Below are 23,398 nucleotides of genomic sequence, written 5' to 3' on the forward strand. Positions count from 1 at the left end.
ATTATCAGGCACCATCCCAGATCTATTGAATCAGAAACTCTGGGGATAGAGCCTCGCAATCTGTGTTTTGTGGGGGATTTACTGTTTTTTTTTTTTTTTTTTTTTTTTTTTTTTTTTGTTGTGAGATAATTGTAGATTCACATGCACTTGGAAGAAATAACGCAGAGATCCAATTTCACTATTTTTACATGCACTTATGTGTATGTCTTTAGTTCTGCGCAATGTTACCACATATGTACTACCACCACAGTCAAGATACAAGAATCTATGGTTTCCCAAGCCACCAGGTGATTCTGATGCAGCCAAGCCTTGGGAAACATTTTTAAAATGAAACCATAAGAACAGGAACAGATCATTTTTTCATAAGGATTTGTCTGAGTAGTCTAAGTGTGCTAACAGACCAGCAACATAGGTCTCACCTGGGAGCTTGATGGACATGCAGGGTCTCAGATCCCATCTCACACTTAGTGAATCAGTTTTCATTGTAATAAGATCCCTAGGTAATTTGTGTACACACTGAGCTTGAAGGATACCTAATGAATGGGTAAAAACAAAACAAAACGAACACAGACACAAACTCAAACAACAACAACAACAAAAAACCCAAATCAGTCTTCTGAAATTGGGTTCAGATATTTATTCTTGTAGTAAATAACTCTTATATTAAAGATAATTTCTCTTGTAGTAAAGATAAACTCAGTTTTTAAGCAAAACTGGTATCAGTTTTTCTGCTTTTATATCTTAGTCATTTCAAGATATATTTTGTTAGGTTTTTTTTTTTGATAGACTTGGATTTTTTGTTTTTGCCACATATGATATAAAATTTGATATTTTCTATCAATTCATCTTAATATTACAGCATCTTAAGTACAAGAAATATAACTATCGTCAGCTTCATGAATATCAAACATGAATGCATCTGAATGCTTTTTTCCCCATCTCTTATTTTCCACTTCAGTCACTAACTTCTGACAAAATTGGAGATACTAGGTTTGTCTCAGGCTCCTGTTGAAGCTCTTTTGGTGTCTATCACTATTTTCTGCTTTCATTTTTATATTTGTTTTGAGATCCTGAGAAAGAATTTTTAGAAAAAAGTGCCACACGGAAAGATATACCATATTCATGGATCGGAAGAATTATTATTGTGAAAATAACAATACTACCCAAGGCAGTCTACAGATTCAGTGAAATCCCTATCAAAATATCAATAGCATTTTTCAAAGAACTATAACAAATAATTTAAAGATTTGTATGGAAACAAAAAAGACCCCAAATAGCCAAAATAATCTTGAGAAAGAAAACATTTCTCAAGATATCATTCTTCCTGACTTCAGATTATATTACAAAGCTACAGTAACCAGAACAGTATGATACTGGCACAAAACCAAACACATATATCAATGGAACAGAATAGAGAGCCCAGAAATAAACCCACACAGTTATGGTCAATTAATCAAACAAAGGAAGCCAGAGTATACAATGGAGAAAAGACAGTCTCTTCAATAAGTCATGCTGGAAAAACTGGAAGCTACACATGGAGGAATGAAATTAGGACCTTTTCTCACATCATATACAAAAATAAACTCAAAATAGATTAAAGACCTAAATGTAAGACTGGAAACCATAAAACTTCTAGAAGAAAATATAGGCAGAATACTCTGAGGTAAATCGTAGCAATATTTTTTTGGATCTGTTTCCTAAGGCAAAGGAAAGAAAAGCAAAAATGAGCAAATAGGACCTAATTAAACTTAAAAGTTTTTGCACAGCAAAGGAAACCTTTGACAAAACAAAAAGACGGCCTGCTGAATGGGAGAAAAGATTTGCAAATGATGCAACCGACAAGGGATCAATCTCCAAAATATATAAACAGCTCATACAACTCAATATCCAAAAAATGAACAGCCCAATTAAAAAATGGACAGAAGACCTGAATAGACATTTTCTCAAAGAAAACATACAGATGGCCAACAGGCACATGAAAAGATGCTCAACATCACTAATAATCAGAGAAATACAAATCAAAACTACCAGGAGATATCACCTCACACATGTCAGAATGGCAGGCACCAAAAAGACCACAAATAGCAAATGTTGGCAAGAATGTGGAGGAAAAGGAACCCTTGTACACTGTTGGTAGGAAGGTAAATTGGTGCAGCCACTGTGGAAAACAGTATGGAGCGTCCTCAAAAAAATAAAATAGAACTACTGTATGATCCAGCAATTCCACTCCTGGGTATATATCTGAAGAAAACAAAAGCACTAATATGAACATCCCAGTGTTCAGAACAGCGGTATTTACAATTGCTAAGATATGGAAGCAACCTAAGTATCCATCAGTAGATGAATGGATAAAGAAGATGTGTATATACACAATGGAATACTACTCTGTCATAAAAAAGAGTGAAATTTTACCATTTGCAATAACATGGATGGACTTGGAGGGCATTATGCTTGGTGAAATAAGTCAGGCAGAGAAAGAAAAATACCATATGTTATCACTTATATGTGGAATCTAAGAAATGAAATAAACTAGTGAATATAACATAACATAAACAGACTCAAAGATATATAAAACAAAGTAGTGGTTACCAGTGGGGAGAGGAAAGGGGAAAGGGGAGGATAGGGGTAGGAAATTAAGGTACAAAGTACTATGTATAAAATGAATAAGCTACAAGGATATATTGTACAGCACAGGGAATATAGCCAATGTTTTATAATAACTATAAATGGAGTATAATCTTTAAAAATTGTGAATCACTGTGTTGTACACCTGAAACTTATTGTAAATCAGCTATACCTCAATTTTTAAAAAAACCTTCCACTTTGTACAACCACTGGGAACACCCTTCTAGTTGCTAAATAAGATGCTGCCCAGTTCATGAATTGCCTAATAGAGCCGATTAGATCTTTAAAAAAGAAAAAAGAAAAAGAGCTACATTGAGGAAAATAAATAAGACCAGGCTGAGTAGCTCTATTGATAGATATATTTCTTATTTTAGGACATTTTCCAGCTCTCTTCTGCCTTGATCCCTGTCAAAGAATAAATAAGGATATTTACAGTTTTTTCCTCTCATCCTTTCTCCATACTACATGTAAGGTGCTAGAGATTTATCAGTAAACAAGATATGATTCTGTTTCTTAAGGAGCTGACTGTCTATTGGGGATATGTAAAATCAATCACAATGTGATGAAGGAAGTGTGAGAAGAAAACCAACAAGGGAGTACCCAGCTCATCCTGGGGAAAATGTTGTCAAGTAGGGTTTCATAGAGGTGCATCTATTCAAACTGAATGCAGAAGGCTGAATAAGAATGCTCTCGGCAGATTTATCAATCAGAGGGTCAGCAAAAGACAAATTCAGCCGTGATACTTCAAATGGAGATACTACATACAACAGTGAGGCAGAGGGCAAAGAACAGATAAAGAGGTAGGAAAAGTGGGAGACTATTATCTCTCCATAGGGCCAAAGGGACAAGAAGGAAATAGAGTTCTTGGAGCCCAGTGAGAGCTGAAACTGCAGAAGAGGCACTGCCTGGTTGACGCTGTAGTCGTGGAGACACCTGGCTACTTCCAGAGGTACAGTGTCTAAGCTATGAGGGAGCTGTGAAGAAATTCTGTGAACTCTTTCTCTTCCCATTGGTGCCTCCCATTGGCTAAACCTAATGAAAAGTCAGCTGGCAAGGGAACTGGGACTGCAGCCCATTGGGTCAGTGTCCAGAGCACCAAGCAGGGCAGAGCAGGCTGAGAAAGGATGGAGGTTGAAGGGTAAAGTAAAATAACTAGGAGATAAGGGAGAAATGTTAATTTCAGGGAGAAGGAACATTATGTACTGACGCACAGAAATGTAAAACATGATTGGCAACTCGGGAATGACAAGGAGCACAGGAGGCAGAAATGAGAAAGGAGAGTAGAAGCAGGAGATTTATCCAGAAGCAGGCTGGATAAATATTAATAAATAGCTAAGACTTTTGGGGACAGGCACTTTGTTAAATACATAATTTATTCCATTCAATCCTCACATGGTTAGGAAGTTGGCCATGCCACATAGCAGTTATGACTCTTGTCCACAAATGTAATTTTATTTTACATTAACTCAGACTTGGCTCTGAACCTTTACCCCATCTTGGTAAATTGTATTTCAGTCATTATTTTGATGCCTGCCTTCTTCTTTGAGTTCCATATAAATCCAGGAGATGAGCATGGTAGCCACATAAATGGGGAGGACCCTAATTTCCAGGCTACTAGATTCTGCTTACCTTCTCTTTGTTACTTGGAATCAACCATGAGTGGGACCCTGGAGTCTTTGTGGAGGCTGTGAGCCCCATTGAACCTTAGTATGTTCTTTCTTCATCATTCCTAAAGTCATAATCTGTGTCAGAATCTTTTGGTAAGAGTCTTAGGAGGTATATTGTCTCTTGTTCCTCTTTTAGTCAGGGTTATACTTAGAGTTTTTAATTTATAGCAGTTATAATCTGTGACCATTTTTTATTTTTATACTTTTGTAACCTATTCTACTTTTGGAAAATATAAACAGTTACTGCTCCTTGGAGATTCTGGGGTGCTTTACCACTAACTCTCTTGAGCAAGGGTTGGCCAACTTTTTTGGTAAAAAGCAAATTTAGGCTTTGGAGGTCAAGAGGTGAAGTTGAAGATGCTATGTAAGTACTTATACGATATGAGAAAAAACAAATTTCCGCAAGATTTTGATTAAATTAAAATAATATTAATTGAGAAGAGTATTTTTGGTAATACAGATTTGCGAATGAGAAAAGTATAATTATTTTGGGGGGGATAACATTTCGCTTAATTGGGGTGCAAAGTTATTGTTTCCTGTCATCAGAATTGATTGTAAATGTTTATCGCTTAATGCTGACCTGTAATAAGAATTTACATATTTCATCTTTGAAAATGTCTTTTCACACAGTAAGGTGTTGCCGAGTAGTGCTATCAATCCACAAGCTTCTGATTTTAATTGAGCATATTCATTGCCTGGAAGGCATTTATAGAATTTATTAGATTTTTTTCTCCGATGTTTTCCTTTTACATGTCATTATATTGCAGATTAATCACTTAGAATGGAAAGTTAGGTGGAAGCTCCTTAATTGCACAGTTAAAAGGATTTTGAAATATGGAAATTTCCTTTGCACTTGCATCGAAGTCTGAAAAACATTGCTGTAGTTTGAGCTCACAAAATATATCTGCGGTAAATTTGTGTGGATATGAAATCTCACTATTTGTTTTAACCTTTGCCATCATGGGAAATATGTAAAGTAGCCCAACCTTACTTTTGATTCAAACAACATTAGTTTTCATTGAAATGACTTAACATTAATTGTCATTGAAATGACTTTACTGTTATAAAAATTTGGCATGTATGTGCTATTTTGCCTTGTAATTTTAGGTAGAATTCATTGAAAAAGATTATCAAGTCCACAGGAAAAGCTAATTTCCAAAGCTATTCTGTGGTCAATGGTTAGTGGTTGGGGGTTGGGTTTTTTTTTGGTTTGTTTTTTTTTTTTAATTCAGAAAAGACTCATTCCTGACCCTGAGCTTAAAAAAATCACAGTAGAACTTTATACTGTTAAGCCATAGAATTGCTGTGTGGTAGAATGAGACAGGCTATTCAGCTTCTATTTCTGAGAAAACTTCATAGGACTAACAATGGTTAAGCTCACAGAGCAGATGAAGATTACTATTAACACTATTGGTTTAATGTCACATGAGAGATTCAAATATTTTCCTCAGTGAATAACCTCAGTGAATTCCTGATGAATAATACAGTGAATAACCATAGGCTTTAACCATACATTTTTACAAGCTCTGTAACTTTGTCCAGCCAAGTCTTTTTTTGCTCCACACATAATTTTTACCACCCTAAGTTGTAACACATCTTAGCAGATTTCACTTAAGTTGTATTGAATTATTGTTTTTTTTAATTCGTGTGAATATTCTTGTTTGTACTTGTTTTGTGCAGCCTTTCATATAGGCTAATTCTTCAGTCACTTCAAAATTGGCATTGACTCCTGGTATAAAGAACAACTGAGCAGTACCCATGACATCTGTCATCTCACCAAAGCCAAGGGAAACCTCTCAAAATAATTTGTCTCATTTTTGAATTGACTATATTGATATTGCTCCCAGTGTCTTCAACTCTTTGAACAACTGTTCTTGCCAAGACTAAACAAGTTTATTTTCTCTGGACCCATTGCTTCAGCTGCTGCAATCAAACATGACTTAAGTTACCATTGGTAAATGTCCTTCCTTGCTTGGCTAACAAGTGAACCACTTACAAACTCACTTTGGTTGCAGTCTCACTGTTATTTATTTTTTACTTCGGTGAAGAAATTCTGCTGTGATGAGATAGCCTGTTTTGACTTTGTAATATTTTCTGCCCACTGGATTTTCTGTGAGTTGGGAATACTGTGATGAGTGCTTAATCTGGCATATATTGTATTCTTTTAGTATAGATAGAGTGTCATTGAATAATAAAGTGCTTTGTCACGTAATTCAGTAACAGCATGGTCCATCTTCCAGTGTGTGCTGAAAGTATGGCACACTTCTCTTGTTTTGGTATGATGGGTATGCACTGGTAATAAAAAAAAATTATGGTAAGGTAATACATATGACCTTTGAAATGCTGTTAAGTTATAACTGCATCACTGTGATTCATAGTACAGCAAGCAGGTGTGCAAAGCAGTGAGAGTGAAAGAGCCACATGTGGCCTCTATCACAACCAATAAATTTTTTAATTTTATTTTTTTGTTGAAGTATAGTTGATTTACAATGTTGTGTGGATTTCTGGTGTACAACAAAGTGATTCAGATATATATATATATGTATATGTATATATATATATTCTTTTTCATTATGGCTTATTACAAGTTATTGAATATAGTTCCCTCTGCTATACAGTAGGACTTTGTTGGTTATGTATAGTAGTTTGTATATAGTAGTTTGTAGCTGTTAATCCCAAACTCCTAATTTATCCTTCTCCCACCGCCTTTCCCCATTGGTAACCATAAATTTGTTTTGTATGTCTCTGAGTTTGTTTCTATTTTGTAAATAAGTTCATTTATATCATATTTTAGACTTCACATATAAGTGATATCATATGATATTTGTCTTTCTCTGTCTGACTGACTTCACTTAGTATGACAATCTCTAGGTCCGTCCATGTTGCTGCAAATGGCATTATTTCATTCTTTTTCATGGCTGAGCAGTATTCCATTATATATATACCACATCTTCTCTATCCATTCATCTGTCAATGGACATTTAGACAACAACTAAACTTTTGCAGTGCAAAAGCAAACATAGATGTAATCAGATGATCATGTTCTAATAAAACTTATATACACTGAAATTTGAATTTCATATAATTTTCATCTATTATGAAATATTTTTCTTTTGATTTTTAAAAACTGTATAAATATGTAAAGATAATTCTTCTCTGTGGTCCTATGAAAATGGGCAGCAGGCTGTATTTGGCCTTCAGGCCATTGTTTGCTGACCCTTGCTGCTGACAATCGCTGATCTATGATAATTAGTAAAATCTCAGAGACACCAAAAAATACAGATGTCTAGGTCCTGCCTTAGGATTTGGCATACAAAGTTAGGAAACCCTGGCTATCTTGTTTACCATTAAATCCTCAGCACATAGATGCTCAATAAGTATTTTTTTGAGTAAGTAGAAGACAATTTCTGGCATATAATAAGCCTATAAAGGTCTATTGGATGAATGAAAGATTTACTGTATATCTTACACAATATATGGGATCGTAAAGATAGTGAGATGAAAATGAATTGTTTAATCTTAGAGCCATTAAAATAGAGAGAGGCTAGCCTCGAGGAGCATGAAGTGTTTAGTAGCTGGGAATCATTTTGGCCAGGTTACTAATTTATGTAATAATAACTGGAGAGCTAATATTATTTTGGTTAATTAAGGTGTGAGGGAGGTGTAGCAAATAAAACAATCTGCAGGCTATTTCAATAAGTTTCTTTACAGTTGGATTTCATAATTAAATTCCTTTAAAACGTTATGTGGAGAAAATGAAAGAATTTTCAACAGGACAAGGTTTTCAAGCCAAAGAAGCTAGTAGCTAATTGCATTTTTCAGGAGAGTGAACTCAGTGTATTTTAGCTATTTTAATATGCTAGACTATTTAACCAAAGACCCCCCTCCCCAATTAATATGGACTTTCAGGAATCTGGTTTGCCTCTAAGATATGGTAAATGTGGGACATATGATTGTTAACCAGAGGTACATTTTTTTTTTTTTTTTTGCGGTATGCGGGCCTCTCACTGTTGTGGCCTCTCCCGTTGCGGAGCACAGAGCTCCAGACGCGCAGGCTCAGCGGTCATGGCTCACGGGCCCAGCCGCTCCGCGGCATGTGGGATCTTCCCGGACCGGGGCACGAACCCGTGTCTCCTGCATCTGCAGGCGAACTCTCAACCACTGCGCCACCAGGGAAGCCCCAGAGGTACATTTTATACTACATTTTCAAACTCATTTACATTGCACTCAAAGAACTCAGTAAGCTTTTTTATTTTTATTTTTTGTCACAAATCTGCCTTTATTGTGAGCGGCAGGTGGGACACTTCCAGCATAGTAAAATAAATAATTTACAAAAGCAGGGATTCAGTGAAGCCGCCTGGTTGGGACCCTTGGGAGCTCATACGTAGATGCCAACCCAGAGCAGCGGGAAGAGGACTCCAAAGCCCATGAAGAGTGAGGCCACCAAAGATTATGAGGAGCTCTTTGTAGATATCCCAAGTGTATTTGGTGGAGGTGACCTCATAAACTAAGAACCAGGCGGTGAAGAACATGCCAGTGGCCAACAACCACGGTCAGATGGGGGAAGACAGCCGGGTTCACTGGGCTGGTATACCTGCTCAGGGCCTCAAACTCCATTTTGCTGGGCACAGGATCCTCAGTAAGCTTTTCAGCATCCTCTTTGGCATGGGACTATGTTCCATGGATACACACTGATTTATCAACTCGGAGGCATTTCTCACCCCAGCAGCCTTAACTTTGTGTTCTGTCACTTACTAGAGCAAGATTGGATATGACATGGCAATATTAAGTACAAGTTTCATGTTCGGTTTATTTTTCTGCTATAAGGGTGGGATACTGGCTAACACATCCTAACCGTATTGTTGTAGTCTAGGTGCTTACCCTTCGCAAGCCTTGGTTTCTTCCTCTGAGAAGTTGTAAAATGATCTGCTTCAGAGCTTGATTGTGGAGATTAAATGAGACAATATGTGTCAGCTGCTGAGCACAGTGCTTACAGAATGGTAATGGTAGCTGTTATATTAAATGACAGATTTCATACTGTAATATTTAATTTAAGATGACTAGGTGACTGTTGACACTGCATAATACAAGCTTATTATGGACAGAGTGAAAGTAACTACTTACAAATGTTGGATGAATGAACTCCAGCCTTTTTTTTTACATCTTTATTGGAGTATAATTGCTTTACAGTGTTGCGTTAGTCTCTGCTGCACCTAGGGGCAGAACTCCAGCCTTTTAATATCCACAGGATATCGTGTGGGTCTGCTGTGCATGTGTGAGCAAGACTTCTTTTTAGCAACTATTTTTCTTGAATCCTAACGTTGCTTGGAGAGGGTAAATACAGATTTCACTAATAAGATTTGCTAGGACTACAAGGGCTATTATTCATTCATTGTTTATTTCAACAAATACTGAGCACTTACAAGGTGCCAAGCATGGGCAATCATGAAGAATAAGACATTGCCTCTGCTTCTGAGGCGCTCACTTGTAGCGGGGGAGACAATCAAGTTAGCGACTGATGCGGTAACAGAGTAATTGCGTGGTGACATGGCCATGAGTGGAAGGGGCACCTAACCTGGCTTTGGGAGACGAGAGAAGATTTCCCCGAAGAAAGAAATCTCTGCTGAAGCAAGGTGAATGAGTGATGAGGGGATGGTTCTAGCAGCAGCAGGAGCAGTGAAAGCATCTGGAGAGGTTTCTAAGGGCCTTGGAAACCATGTCGTGAAATGCAGACACTATCTTAAGGGTGGGAAGGAGCCTCTGAAAGGTTTTAAGTACACGAAAAACATTTGTGTTTAGAAATATGATTTTGGTAGTAGTGTGGAACAAGTAAAGACTGTGGGCAAGGAGACCAGTTCAGAGGGTATTGCGGTACCCCAGGCAACAGAACACAGTGGCCATGGGGATGGAGAGAAAGCAAACAGATTCATGATCTATTAAAGGGTTAGAATTATATTACTTGGCCAATAACTGAGGGTGAGGATGTGAAAGATGGAGGAGTAAATCCTGATTCCCAAGTTTTTTACTTTAGCTGCCAGTCATTCGGTGAGAGGAAGAGCAGGTTTTGTCTGGGGACATGGGAAAATGATGAATTCTTTTGCAGGCATATTGATTTTTTTTTTAGTGCTTACAGGGCCTCTGAATTGAGACCCCCCCCCCACCCCCCGCTGCCAGATGTCTGCAGTTTTGGAAAGGTGTGCTAGCACATGTTCCATTTCCCAGGAGGGAATCTAATCAGTTTTTTGGGATACGAACAAAGCACAGGTTCTTCACCCCTCAAAAAAGAGAGAGAAAATTAGAAAAATCTAGAAAGAAATAATTTAAACTTCAACATATCTTAAAATTTTGTGTCGATTAAAAAAATGAAATTTTATTTTGTGGTTGTTTTATTTTGAATGACCAAGGTGGTGGGAACTAGAGATATAGATTTGTAAGTTATTGGAATAAACATGACAATTAAAATGACTGAGTGGATGAGATTATTGTGGGGGGGGGGGGATGAACAGCAGGGGTTTTCTTTCCTGACTGCACATTGGAATCACTTGGAGAACTTTAAAAAAAAAAAATCCTGATGCCTAAGAACTGTCCGCAGAAATTCTGACTGAATTGCTCTAGGATGACCTGGGGCAGTGTTTGAGCAGCACTGGCCTAGAGTGAGAAGAGATCCCAATAAAGAATATGGAGGGGGCTTCCCTGGTGTCGCAGTGGTTGAGAGTCTGCCTGCCGATGCAGGGGACACGGGTTCGTGCCCCGGTCCGGGAAGATCCCACATGCCGCGGAGCGGCTGGGCCCGTGAGCCATGGCCGCTGAGCCTGCGCGTCCGGAGCTTGTGCTCCGCAACGGGAGAGGCCACAAGAGTGAGAGGCCCGCGTACCGCAAAAAAAAAAAAAAAAAAAAAAAAATTTATACTGTGTATAAAAAACATATCATGTGGTTTAATTGTATGTCATAGCAATAATTATTACTAAACAGTTTCAGAGAATTCATAGGTGAAAATTACTACCAGTGAAGTCCAAAGGAGTAAAACTATGATAGTATAAATTCCTAGACGATGGGATTTAAAATTAAATTAGGAAGCTACATTTTTTTTTCCTTCTTATACTTTGTATGGAGAAGTTGAAGATTCTAGAAATATAGGTTTTCCACTTTGCTGTAATAGAATGATTTATATCAATTTTAGATCAGTGAAAAGTAGCCCTAAAGCTTTATAGATTTTTTTATCCCTGAAGAGCATTATGATATTTAAAAATTACTTTTAAGTTAATAATACCCTCGTAATTTGAGGACACTCTTTTTTTTTTTTTTTTTTTTTTTTTGCAGTACGTGGGCCTCTCACTGTCATGGCCTCTCCAAATTAATTTTGGAAAGTATTTCCAGGAGTTTTGACAAGATAACTCAGTTTTAATAGAAATGAGTCAATGACAGGAATAATAGAAATCTGTGAGGGTGTTTCACATACTCCATAGATTAAAAAGTATTTGCAAGTTGAATTATCGTAAAGAGTTCATAAAAGTAGGTACAGGATAGCTATATTAATTTTTTCTTTTTATGTCTGCCGTTATTGGCATATATAACTAGGACCCCATCTGTTATCTGGTCAAATACAAAGATGTTCTGGTTAATATTTTTTCATTTCTTATTTTTTTTGCTGTGGTTAGACTTGAAATTCTTAGTGAAGCAACAGAGTTACATGGCACCATACTTAGAGATGCGTATAAACCCATAAGGCAAAATATTAATAGTGCGTCAGGCACTTTGTTGGGCAAGTGCTCATATAGGACTGAGAAAAGAGGAATATTAATCTCGCCCATGAGTGAAAGCCACTTTCTGGGGTGAAGATGAGGAAAATCAGCAATTATAGTCTGAATTAATATTTGTATGGTGCTTTTTACATGTATTTTCTGATCCAACCTTCAAAATGACCTTGTGAGGTAGGTGTTGTTATCTTCATTTTACAGATGAGAACATTGAGGTTCAGAGATATTAATTACCTTAAATCATAGATGAGCAGATAGATTGATCCCAAATCTTCTGCCTCCATATTCTTTACTTTTTCTTTCCATCAAGTGGAGACAGAGGCAAAGTATTAATACAGATTGAGGAGATCATCACAATTTTAATAGGAGAAGTAGTACTTGAAAGCCTTAAAGGAAGGGCAAAATCTAGATCTGCAGAACCAGGGATGTCACAAACTGAAAGAGTGGTTCATGGACTGAATTCAGCCTGCAGATGAGTCTGGTGTGACAAGTCCGGTGTTTTTTAAAAAGTCTGAATTTGAATGACTTAGTTGAACAAGCGTTTTCTAAACATATGGCTTTTGTTAAATAGATATTTTCTAGTGTACCATTTAAATTCCTTCCTTAAAAAGTTATATTCTTTCGAGTTATTTTCTTAGTGGTTATCCTACTACAATGAATATTTTAGCTTATAAAAATCTAGTTCATGTTAGTAGTAACTTAGTTTCAATATTATACAAAAGCTTTGTTTCTACAACTCCATTCTCTCCCCCTTTTTTGATTCTTTTCCTTTTTTGTATTTATTTTATTAGGTTTTTGGGGTAGAGGTTCATGACTCGCTTCTTTCTTTTTACTGTCTTCCCCTGAAATGATATAGAATTATTTACTTTAGTAAATGTCTATTAAATGAAAATGTTGGTTTTAGAAAAATGAGTGTGTAGCCTTTCTTTTCTGGCTTATAATTAGTTATTAAGGCCCGTTACTTACTGTGATCACACCTCGTTTGTGCTACTGAAACAATGCTATCTGCATGAAAGATGTATTAATATCTATTCTCAGTAGGTGGAGTACAGTAGAATGCGTTGAGAAGAGTGAGAAATAGGATCCATTTTCTTTTCCCTCTTTAGGTTCATTGAATCCTTTGCTTCTTCAAGAGTCAATTTGATTTTTATGATAGTATTGTGCTGCAGGTCTGTGTGCTCCTGAATGTGGCGGGCTGTAATAGTAGTAGTAGTAGTTGTGGTAGTAATAATAATATTAATAAGAAACTTTTGATAATATGTAAATTGTATTTTTAGCTCACTCTTGCAGGGATATTATAAGAGAATTGTATTACTTAGGCTTTTTTGCCCAAGTCTTATAATACTTTGATCTTTCGTTCACACGGGTAAAATATTAAAATGTGATTATGAAACCTTTACAATTTTGTTTTTTAAAAGTCCAGTTCTTTTGAAAACCGGCTATAAAGCATTGCCATTTTTGCTTTTGTAAAAAAAGAAAAAAACCCTATATTTGTTGACTGGTTGTTCAGAAAAAAATACAGAATTCAGTAATTTCCAAATCAGTGTGATGAGATTGTTTCTATGTCTTAGGAGACACCCTAGATCCATCCTAGCTAGTATGGATGTAATAAAACTTAATACATTCTTATGCACCCTGGAGCCCGCGCGCCACAGCTAGAGAGAGAAAACCCACATGCCACAACTAGAGGCAAGCTGCATGCCACAACGAAAGATCCCACACACCTCAACGAAGATCCCGCGTGCTGCAACTAAGACCCGACGCAGCCAAAAAAAACAAAACAAACTTTAATAAGGAATATATTGGCAAGTCCATATCATATCATCCCCCCATCTCTCTCACTGTACTAAAAATCCTAATCATTAAAAATCACAAACAAATGGACACACAAAAACCCCATCAAACCATATACCTTCATACCATCTGGAAAAATGTCAGTTTTGTTTAAGTAACCAAACAATGAGTGCTCTTTTTTCATGTCAGTCATTTGTGCTTATATGTATTTTATATTTTTTTCATTGGAAAGTTATAGTATTTCATTTTATTTTTTAAAATTTTTGGCTGTGTGTTGGGTCTTCGTTGCTGCACGCAGGCTCTCTCTAGTTGCGGTGAGCGGGGGCTACTCTTAGTTGTGGTGCGTGGGCCTCTCATTGCAGTGGCCTCTCCTGCTGTGGAGCATGGGCTTCAGGTATGTGGGCTTCAGTAGTTGTGGCCCGTGCGCTCAGTAGTTGTGGCTCGTGGACTCTAGAGCACAGGCTCAGTAGTTGTGGCTCGCGGGCTCTAGAGCGCAGGCTCAGTAGTTGTGGTGCACGGGCTTAGTTGCTCCACGGCATGTGGGGTCTTCCTGGACCAGGGCTCGAACCCATGTCCCCTGCACTGGCAGGCAGATTCTTAATCACTGCGCCACCAAGGAAGCCCTGGCCAGTTATTTTAGAAGGAGTCAATGAACTTAACTTACTCATCCAACCCATCATGCCAAGTGCTGCTGACGATGCAGAACCGGCGTAATTGTAGTTCCTACCATCGGGGAAGGGGGGGTGTCTGTATAACTCTAAAAATTTCTTGAGTGTGATAATTAAGACATACAGTAATAATTTTTATTTAATAGTGTTGTTTTTATTTTTCAAAAAACACCTAAATTATTTGAAAAAATAAGCACTGCTCTTTGTATGTTTATTTTCCTATGTCTCTATATAACCTGTTTTAAGAGCATATGGCTTTTCTGATAGAATGAATATGTTTTTCAGAATCTTGCATGATCTAGTGACTTTCAGAATTCTGTTGTCAGGAATAGAATTTTATTGCTTGTACGTTTATCCTTCACATGTTTATACATGTGATTAAAAGAGTGAAAACCTATTTCAAGGTGGAAGTGAGCTTGGCTCATACTGTGTCGTCCCTTGAGGGAACATCACTCTCAAGGATTGGCACTCCACTTTATTGGATAGGAAGAGGTCATGTGTCAGTCAGTTTCTCCTTTTTATGGAAAGGAATACCCCCCAAGTGTACAGAAAGGAGCACATGAAAGAAGATAGAAAGCTTTGGCTTTGTGTCTAAGATCATACCTTTAACTCATAATTATAGTACTAACTATGATGGTTTGTGTGGAGTTAGAGAGGTATAAAATGTTACAGCTTGTTAAATCAAGTGTATTTGTGTTAATTCAAAAGTATTCATGGGATAAAGAAAAATAAACCAATAAGTTTCAAATGTTTATATCAAGGAAAGCATTTCAGGTTTTATTTCCTACTGCTTGGATTAGTTTTATCATTAAGATAAGTTTTAGACTTTCCTTATTCACATTGAAGATTTGCAGTGTTAAAAGATGTTGTCATTCCACCTAGACGAGTGGAATAGAGAGGGTGGGAGGGAGGGAGATGCAAGAGGGAAGAGATGTGGGGACATATGTATATGTATAACTGATTCACTTTGTTATAAAGCAGAAACTAACACACCATTGTAAAGCAATTACACTCCAATAAAGATGTTAAAAAAAAGATGATGCCATTGATATTTTTTAAATTTCTGTTTGTGGTTTAAAAAATCAAATATTAAATTGTAGCTGTTTACAAAGAAACATTCTTGTTTTTCCTGCTCATATTAGGGGGCTTACTTTCTACATCATAAAAAGAATCTCTAAATTGGTATTTTTACCTAACTAATGATCCAAGAAAACACATGGGATGAGTTGTTTTATAGATAAATTTCTTTTGAATAGAGAAAAAAGTACAGATAAAAACAAGAAAAAGCTGAAATAAAACAAAAGAGATTTCCCACTTAGAAATAAGCCTATCAGAGGGACTTCCCTGGTGGTTCAGTGGTTAAGACCCCACGCTTCCAGTGCAGGGGACATGGGCTCAATCCCTGGTTGGGGAACTAAGATCCCACATGCCACTCAGCATAGCCAAAAAAAAGTCTATCAGAGACCATATTCTTTGAACATACAAACTTTGATGAAATGACAAGCTAGGTTCTTTGAAAACTATGTTAACTCTTTGAAGTTGTGACCACCTAGCTTTGTCCATCATCTTTGGAAAATATTTAAGTGCTGAAACATATGTGATTATATAACTACAAAGAGAACTACTGAAAAAAATGTTTTTGCATTGTAAAACCTTATATTCTAAAACAAATTACACTCATTGATTCATCTTACTGAATATACAGGGGATGGATAGGGATAGACTTTAATTAAATAATCATAGGAACAAAAATGATAAGTATGGTAAATCCTGCAAAGTGGAAGTTTATGGTGCTGTATGAGCGTTATGTGGCGGGATTTGATGTAGTCCTGGTCATCAGGGAAACTTCTCTGTAGAAGTGATGATGAGTTGAACTCTGAAGAAAGACTGAAATTTACTAGACAAAGGTAAGGGGAATTGTGTTTCCTCTGCTTGGAATTATCCACGTATTTTACACTGTCGTATTTTTACATATTGGTGATGGCCTGAGAGATCAGCTGTAGTTCATCTTTTCTTCAGATGAGGAAACTCGAACCCGTGGAGTAACCAGCCTGAATTTCGTAGCTAGCTTATGAGAAAAACTGAATTAGGATTTATGATGTATGGATGAGTAATGCTATTTTCGTTAAGCCAGATTCAAGACTTAAGAATAACTGAACAAAAAAATGCACTTAACCTTTTATTCATTCTTTTATTCACTCAACTTATAGTTACAAAGTAGCCACTATGTAGAAGGTCCTGTTCTACTTGATGTGGAAGATAAAGAAGTGAATGATGTATGGCCTTTGCCTTTAGAGAGCTTACCATCTAGTTGAGAATATAAAGCAATATCTGAATTTACAGGGTAAAGTTATGTCTGTCAACAAAAAATTACAGATAAAATGTGGGAATTGAGATGAGGAAAGGGTTATGTCCATTTGGAATGAGTTTGTGAAGCCTTCCTGGAGGAAATGATAGTTGAACTGGGCTCAGGTGTGAAAATGAAGGGCATTTGGTGCAAAATATACTGCATGAGCAAAGGCAAGAAAGTTGTCAGGGCATCAGCAGGTATAGTTCTCTTCAGATGACACTAAAACGGGTGAAGGGAGGGATAGTGGGAAATAAATTTGGGATATGAGTTACAGCTTGATTGTGGATAAAAACTATGGATACAAGAGAGCCATTATAAAAAGGGGCATAAACGAATAGTAGCTGTCGGTCAATGCTAAGTACATTGGGTAGAAGATAGAGAAAAGTTGAGTATGTAGGTGCTGTATGGTGTGCTGGTGATACAAAGATGAATATATGCAACTTAAAGATGGAAGTAAGTGTGATGTTCAAAACATGGAGAAATCAAGTGTGAGAGTTTCATGCCTAGGTTGGGGGGGTAGCCATTAGTAAAGAGTTTTCAAAGGCTTTGTAGGTAGGTGGGGCTTTAGTTACTGTTGACCTTTGCTCTTGCTTTGTCTCCTTTGACCATAGATTCTCTACAAGTCAATCATGATCCAGCAGTTGACAATGAAGTCTTACTGAGCCAGGTGCCACCACTGTGCCGTGCTTCCCTTAGTTCACAAGGCTGCCCTGGCACCTTCATTCATTCATTCAACCAAGTTTATTGAGAGCCTACTCTGTGCCAGGCACTGTGCTTAGGTGTTGAGACTAGCGGTAAATGATGGTGAACACTTTTTCTGTCCTCAAGAGTCTTATAGTCTGACAGGGAAGACATGTTAAAAAAGTAATACCTTAAAATAAGGCATGATTAGTATTAATGATAGGTGAAGGGTATTGAGTAGCATGGAAGATAAAGCCAGGATTCTTTTCATGATCATAGCATTTCAAGGAAGTTGAAAATATGTCCTATCAGTTCATGCTTTGTCACTGCCGGAGTCCTTGATGGCTACTAGGAATAATCAGTATTAGTTCTGAAATGCATACAGTCTCTTCACTGTGTAGGGGGTAAAGAGAGAAGGAGGACTCATGCCTGGGAGCATAGGCTTTGAGTCCAGCAGCTCTGGTTGGAATTCTCTCAGTACTTGTTTGCTGGGTGATCCCATGTAAACTACTTAATGTCACTGCCCTCAGTTTCTTCAGTTGTGAAATGAGGAAAATTACATCTGTCTCTTTAGATTGCAGCAAGATTTAAGTGAGAAGAGTATTTAAAGCATAGTGATTTGTATGAAAAGATGCTCAACATCACTAATTATTAGAGAAATGCTACAAATCAAAACTACAATGAGTTATCACCTCACACCGGTCAAAATGGCCGTCATCAAAAAATCTACAAACAATAAATACTGGAGAGGGTGTGGAGAAAAGGGAATCCTCGTACAGTGTTGGTGGGAATGTAAATTGATACAGCCACTATGGAGAACAGTATGGAGGTTCCTTAAAAAAGTAAAAATAGAACTACCATATGACCCAGCAATCCCACTACTGGGCACATATCCAGAGAAAACCATAATTCGAGAAAACACATGTACCCCAATGTTCATAGCAGCACTATTTACAATAGCCAGGACATGGAAGCAACCTAAATGTCCATCAACAGAGAAATGGATAAAGAAGATGTGGCACATATATACAATGGAATATTACTCAGCCATAAAAAGGAACAAAATTGGGTCATTTGTAGAGACATGGATGGACCTAGAGACTGTCATACAGAGTGAAGTAAGTCAGAAAGAGAAAAGCAAATACTGTATGCTAATGCATATATGTGGAATCTAGAAAAATGGTATAGATGATCTTATTTGCAAAGCAGAAATAGAGACCTAGACGTAGAGAACAAATGTATGGATACCAAGGGGGAAAGGGGTGGGGAGGGAGGAATTGGGAGACGGATTGACAGATATACATTATCGATGCTATGTATAAAATAGACAACTGATGGAAACATACTGTATAGCACAGGGAACTCTGCCTAATGCACTGTGGTAACCTAAATGGGAGGGAAGTCCAAAAGGGAGGGGATATCTGTACGTGTATGGCTGATTCATTTTGTTGTGCAGTGGAGGCTAACACAACGTTGTAAAGCAACCATACTCCAATAAAAATAAAAAAGAATAAAGCATCGTGACTTGTACATAGTGTTCAATGAGTGTTATCTTTTAAAAAGGTGTAGTGCTTGTAAGAGAATGGGATTTCACAAGCGTCTTAATCTTCTTGTAGGATTTTGACCCCATCTCCACCAATCAGTGCCTTAGGCAAGTAATCTGAATTTGTGCTGCTTCTCCCAAAAGGGATCATGTTGCCCCTTCTTTCTTTTTAGCAAAGAGGTCTCAAGATTAATTATATCCTGTAATGGTTTTCTTCACTTTCAGAAAAGGTGCTACATAAATGATGTTTTATTCCTTTCTTCCAACTAATTTTTCTACAAAAGTTGAAAATGCTTCACATCTCTTTCTAATTCTATTTTTTAAAAAATGCATGTGGCTGTTTACTTCACTTTTAATGTGATGTGTGGACATTTCTCATGAAGTAATAATTTTTGTCACTTTATGTAGTGTTGCCAAAGTCCTTTCTTGCCAGTCTTCTCCTGACATGTAACCATTGTTAGGTGGGATGGATGCATGTACAGATGCTTAACCATATTTTATTGATTATAAATAAAATAGCTTAAAAATAAAACTTTAAAAATATAATCACTGCTTCCATTTTCATAAAAAAGTCAGCACAAAGAAATATGGATGTTGTCTTAGGGACGAGAAGGATGGCTTGGATTTTTCTTCATTGAACTAGGACACAGATGCAGTCTGGAAAGTCACCTTCAGAACCATTACAGTGCAAAATGCAGTGCATCTTCAGGAGTGTGCAGGAGACAGGATGAGCGAGAGCTTATCATGCTTTCAGAAAGTCCCTGACACTGTATTCTTAAAAATGAAATATCTGTGGGTCATATTTGTCTTCTCATTAAGCTCCGGTGTATCAGAAATGCCATGTTACTTATTTCTTTTCAGTCAACCTAATTCCAACTCTGAGCTCCGATCCCACCAGCTTGAAGGGAGTTCATTCTCAGGCATGCGGGGACCCCCTCTCTTCCAAAGTTGTGCGATGAGATCACGGGGGGTTGCACAGAACAGTGCTCGAGGGCCAGCCTTGGCCTTTTAGTCCAAATCCGTTTCCCCCTTGATGCCCATTGTTTACCAGTTTCTCTCGACAGAGTGTACTAGCATCTGGTGGAACAGCTTTTGTGGTGCTGTACACTGCAGAGTGTTTTTAGCATCCACAGCTCTCACTCACTGTGACAGTGAGAGTCACACGGAGTGAATAAAGCCTTCCCCCCCTTTCCAAAGCCCCTTGGTTGAGCCCGTAATGGACCTACTTTTATCTCCCCAGCCAGTCCCTTGGAATCTGATGGTATTGGGATTATTGTGTGACCTAGTATGTGGGGACCCAGGTGGACTCAGGTGCTCTGAATGGAGCCATGCTTGTAGGGCCACTTTGCTGTTGTTTCCTATGGAGACCGAACTTCCTTCCTGAAAGTCCGCAAGGGGGAAGCTGTGGGTCCCTTCTCTGGAGGTCCCACAGACCTCCAGCTCTCCCTTAAGCTGGGGGCAATCTTTTTCTTCCTCTTGCTGCTGTGCCACACCTGTCCCCACCTTTATCCTCCAGTCTCACCCCAAATGCAGTGGCTTCTTTTTGTCTCCATAGCACAAGGCTTTTGGAAAATTCTAGCAAGGAAGGGAGGTTCTCTTCAGGCCACTTCTGCTTGAGGCTTGCAGCCTACCTGTAGCAAGGGAGTGCGGAAAGTCTGGCCATCTTCTCAGAAGGTAGGGGTGGAGTAGAAGGAGAAATAGAAAATAAGAACTACTCAATGTTGCTTCACTCTTGGGTTATTCAGTAGCAGCAAAATCAAAAAGCGAACTAATATCTCAACAAATTATCGCACCGTGTCCCTAAGCATAGATTTTGTATCACATTTCCTTCAAAAACAAATGTTCCTGTTTGACTTCTAAGGTTTGATTTCTTTACCACAGGGAATCGGAGCTCTGTAATTTGGGCAAATAGGACATATGGCTATTGGTAACATGGAGGCAAAGGTAGAGAACAGTTTGACAGGGTTGAGGGTTGTACTGCCTTTTCTCTATTGGGGCTCCTCTACTAAGCAATGGAACCCAAAAAACTATTTGAGCTACTATTTTTTGTCAATTCTCCTGTGGATAGTACTTTCCAGTTTGATAGAGGGGAAGTTAATTCATTCCATGCAGTGGCTGTCCTAGGGCATTAGGTTTTATTTCCCTTACTGAACACCCTGGAGTGGTTAGTGCTAATCCCTGTTTATCTGGTCCTGTTGTCTTGTGAAATAATCAGAACTGTGATTGACAGATGGCTTCTCATCTGCTACAGGAGGATGATAATAGTGCCTATCACATGGGGCTGTTAAAGGATTAGAAGAATTAATATACATAAAGTGCCTAGAACCCTGCTTGCACTCAGTAAGTGTTGTGGAAGGGGATAATTTAATGTGTCCAGGCACTATGCGAGTTACCGTTCTGTGGTGGATATTATTATCCCCATTTCACAGAGGAGAAATAGGAGACTTAAGGAGTTTTTTTCATTGCCTAAGGAAACAGCCTGTCAATGGGTGAATTGAAATTGGCGGCAGGTACAGAAAGAAGTACCCTCTTCCTAGATGTGGTGGAGAAAGGGGTTTGGGCGCATCTAATTGTAAAAGCCTCCGTTGGTATTGTGCCGAGTTTCGTCCCCTACATGCCTGCACACTGCTTTCAACTGAAAGTAGAAAAACGAAGTAGAAATCTAATAAAAATTACCACAATATTAAGACCGAAATAAAAATGAATCTGGTTGTTTGCTGAGTAGAGTCCACACCTGGAATATATTTGTTGGGTCCTCCTTAACACACTCCTGAAAAATATACTGTAATTACAGGCATTACTTAATGAAGCAGGCAGGTGGGCACTATGGTAATAGATTGCATTTTATTTTCCTTAGGGTAATGGACAGGCTTAAGATATAATGAGAAAATTTGGGTTTTGGAATTGAAATCCATTTTAATACAAATCACTGGAAAAACAAAATTCAGAATGTTTTAACATTTTAAAAATTAACAGATGTCCTTTTAGAACATCACATTTTATTTTTTCACGTTATCATGCTCTGAAGTAAACTAAAAGCAGGATCTCCTAGTTCATGTGTGGATAATTCATAATAATTTAATAAAAGGGATAATTTCTTCCCCAGAAAGTCATCTATAGTTCTTAGTATGTGTTTTTACCAAGTAAGAACTTTAAAAATATGTTTGAGATATTCATTTATTGTGAGAAATACTACTGCTCCCCTATCTTTTCATCGGCAAGTCATTGTCAGACTTTTTTTCTTTTTATTGTTTTATTAAATTATCCAGATGATTTCTTTTTATAAGGGAGAGATATTTGTGAACACTAAAAAGACTAACTTAAGTTGATAAAGATTCCTTTGCAAAAGTAAGACTTTTGAAGAATTACTGAACACACATCATGGCTTGGTGTTCTGATCTTAAAATCAACAAAAAACATTGATAATAACAACTAAAATTCTAATTTATTGGGTTCTTACTTTGTGCCAGTTTATATCTTAAGCATTGTACCTCACTAATTCACTGACAAAGCAGTAAAGTGAATATTTTACACACGAAGGAAATGAGGTGTTAAAGACGTTATATGATTTTTTTAGGTAAGAATGTTGACAAATGTTGGAGCACTGGTTTGAATCCAGATCTCTGTCATTAGCAGGTTCTCTTAGCTACTGCATTATGATATGAATAATACAGAAATGCACAGGCTATTGTGGACATACGGAGGTGGACACAACCAAACCTGGGAGACTTGAGTCTTAAAGTATATGAATCAGCAAAAGGTGTTTGTGAAGGGGTAGGGGGAGTAGCGGGGGAGAAGAAAGGAATTTCAGGTAGAGGGTTCTGCAAATAGGGGATCCTATTGCTGTTACTTGCAGTGTACTAAGAGTATTAAGTGAGACAGGGGATGATGCCAGAGAGGTAAGGTCCAAATTTGGGGGAGTCTATGTTGAGGAGCTTAAGCATGATATTATAAGATAGAGAGACACTGACAGGTCTCAGGCATTTAACTGACATAGTTTATTTGTGTTGCAGATAAATCCCTCTCGAATGGGTAAGGAGATGCTTTTAGGAGACAAAACTGGTGGTAGGGGGGCTAGTTTCAGTCTTCCATGTGAAAGATGCTGAAGACTTTAGATTAGGTTCATCGTAGTAGGGGACCCATCTGAGTTGTAATTAAGAGATAAATTTGCAGAATCTGATGGTGCTTATTAGCTCTGGGTGATGAGGAGATGAAGGAGTAAACAATAAGTACCAGATTTCCAGCCTATATACCTGGGTGGATTGTAGAGTTACCAATTAAGACAGAGAAATACAGGAAGAGGGGCAGGCAGA

At 37.7% G+C, this 23,398-nt stretch overlaps 1 protein-coding gene and 1 pseudogene across 4 annotated transcripts in view; one reads left to right on the forward strand and one right to left on the reverse strand.

Moving 5' to 3' along the window:
• SUGCT (succinyl-CoA:glutarate-CoA transferase) overlaps window positions 1-23,398 on the forward strand; it is a 764,199-nt gene that overhangs the window by 163,832 nt on the left and 576,969 nt on the right. The gene's annotated exons all lie outside the window — the stretch shown is intronic.
• Window positions 8,671-9,067, reverse strand: LOC116759420 (annotated as a pseudogene).

Source organism: Phocoena sinus, chromosome 9, assembly GCF_008692025.1.
Source record: "Phocoena sinus isolate mPhoSin1 chromosome 9, mPhoSin1.pri, whole genome shotgun sequence".
Taxonomy (NCBI): Eukaryota; Metazoa; Chordata; class Mammalia; order Artiodactyla; family Phocoenidae; genus Phocoena; species Phocoena sinus.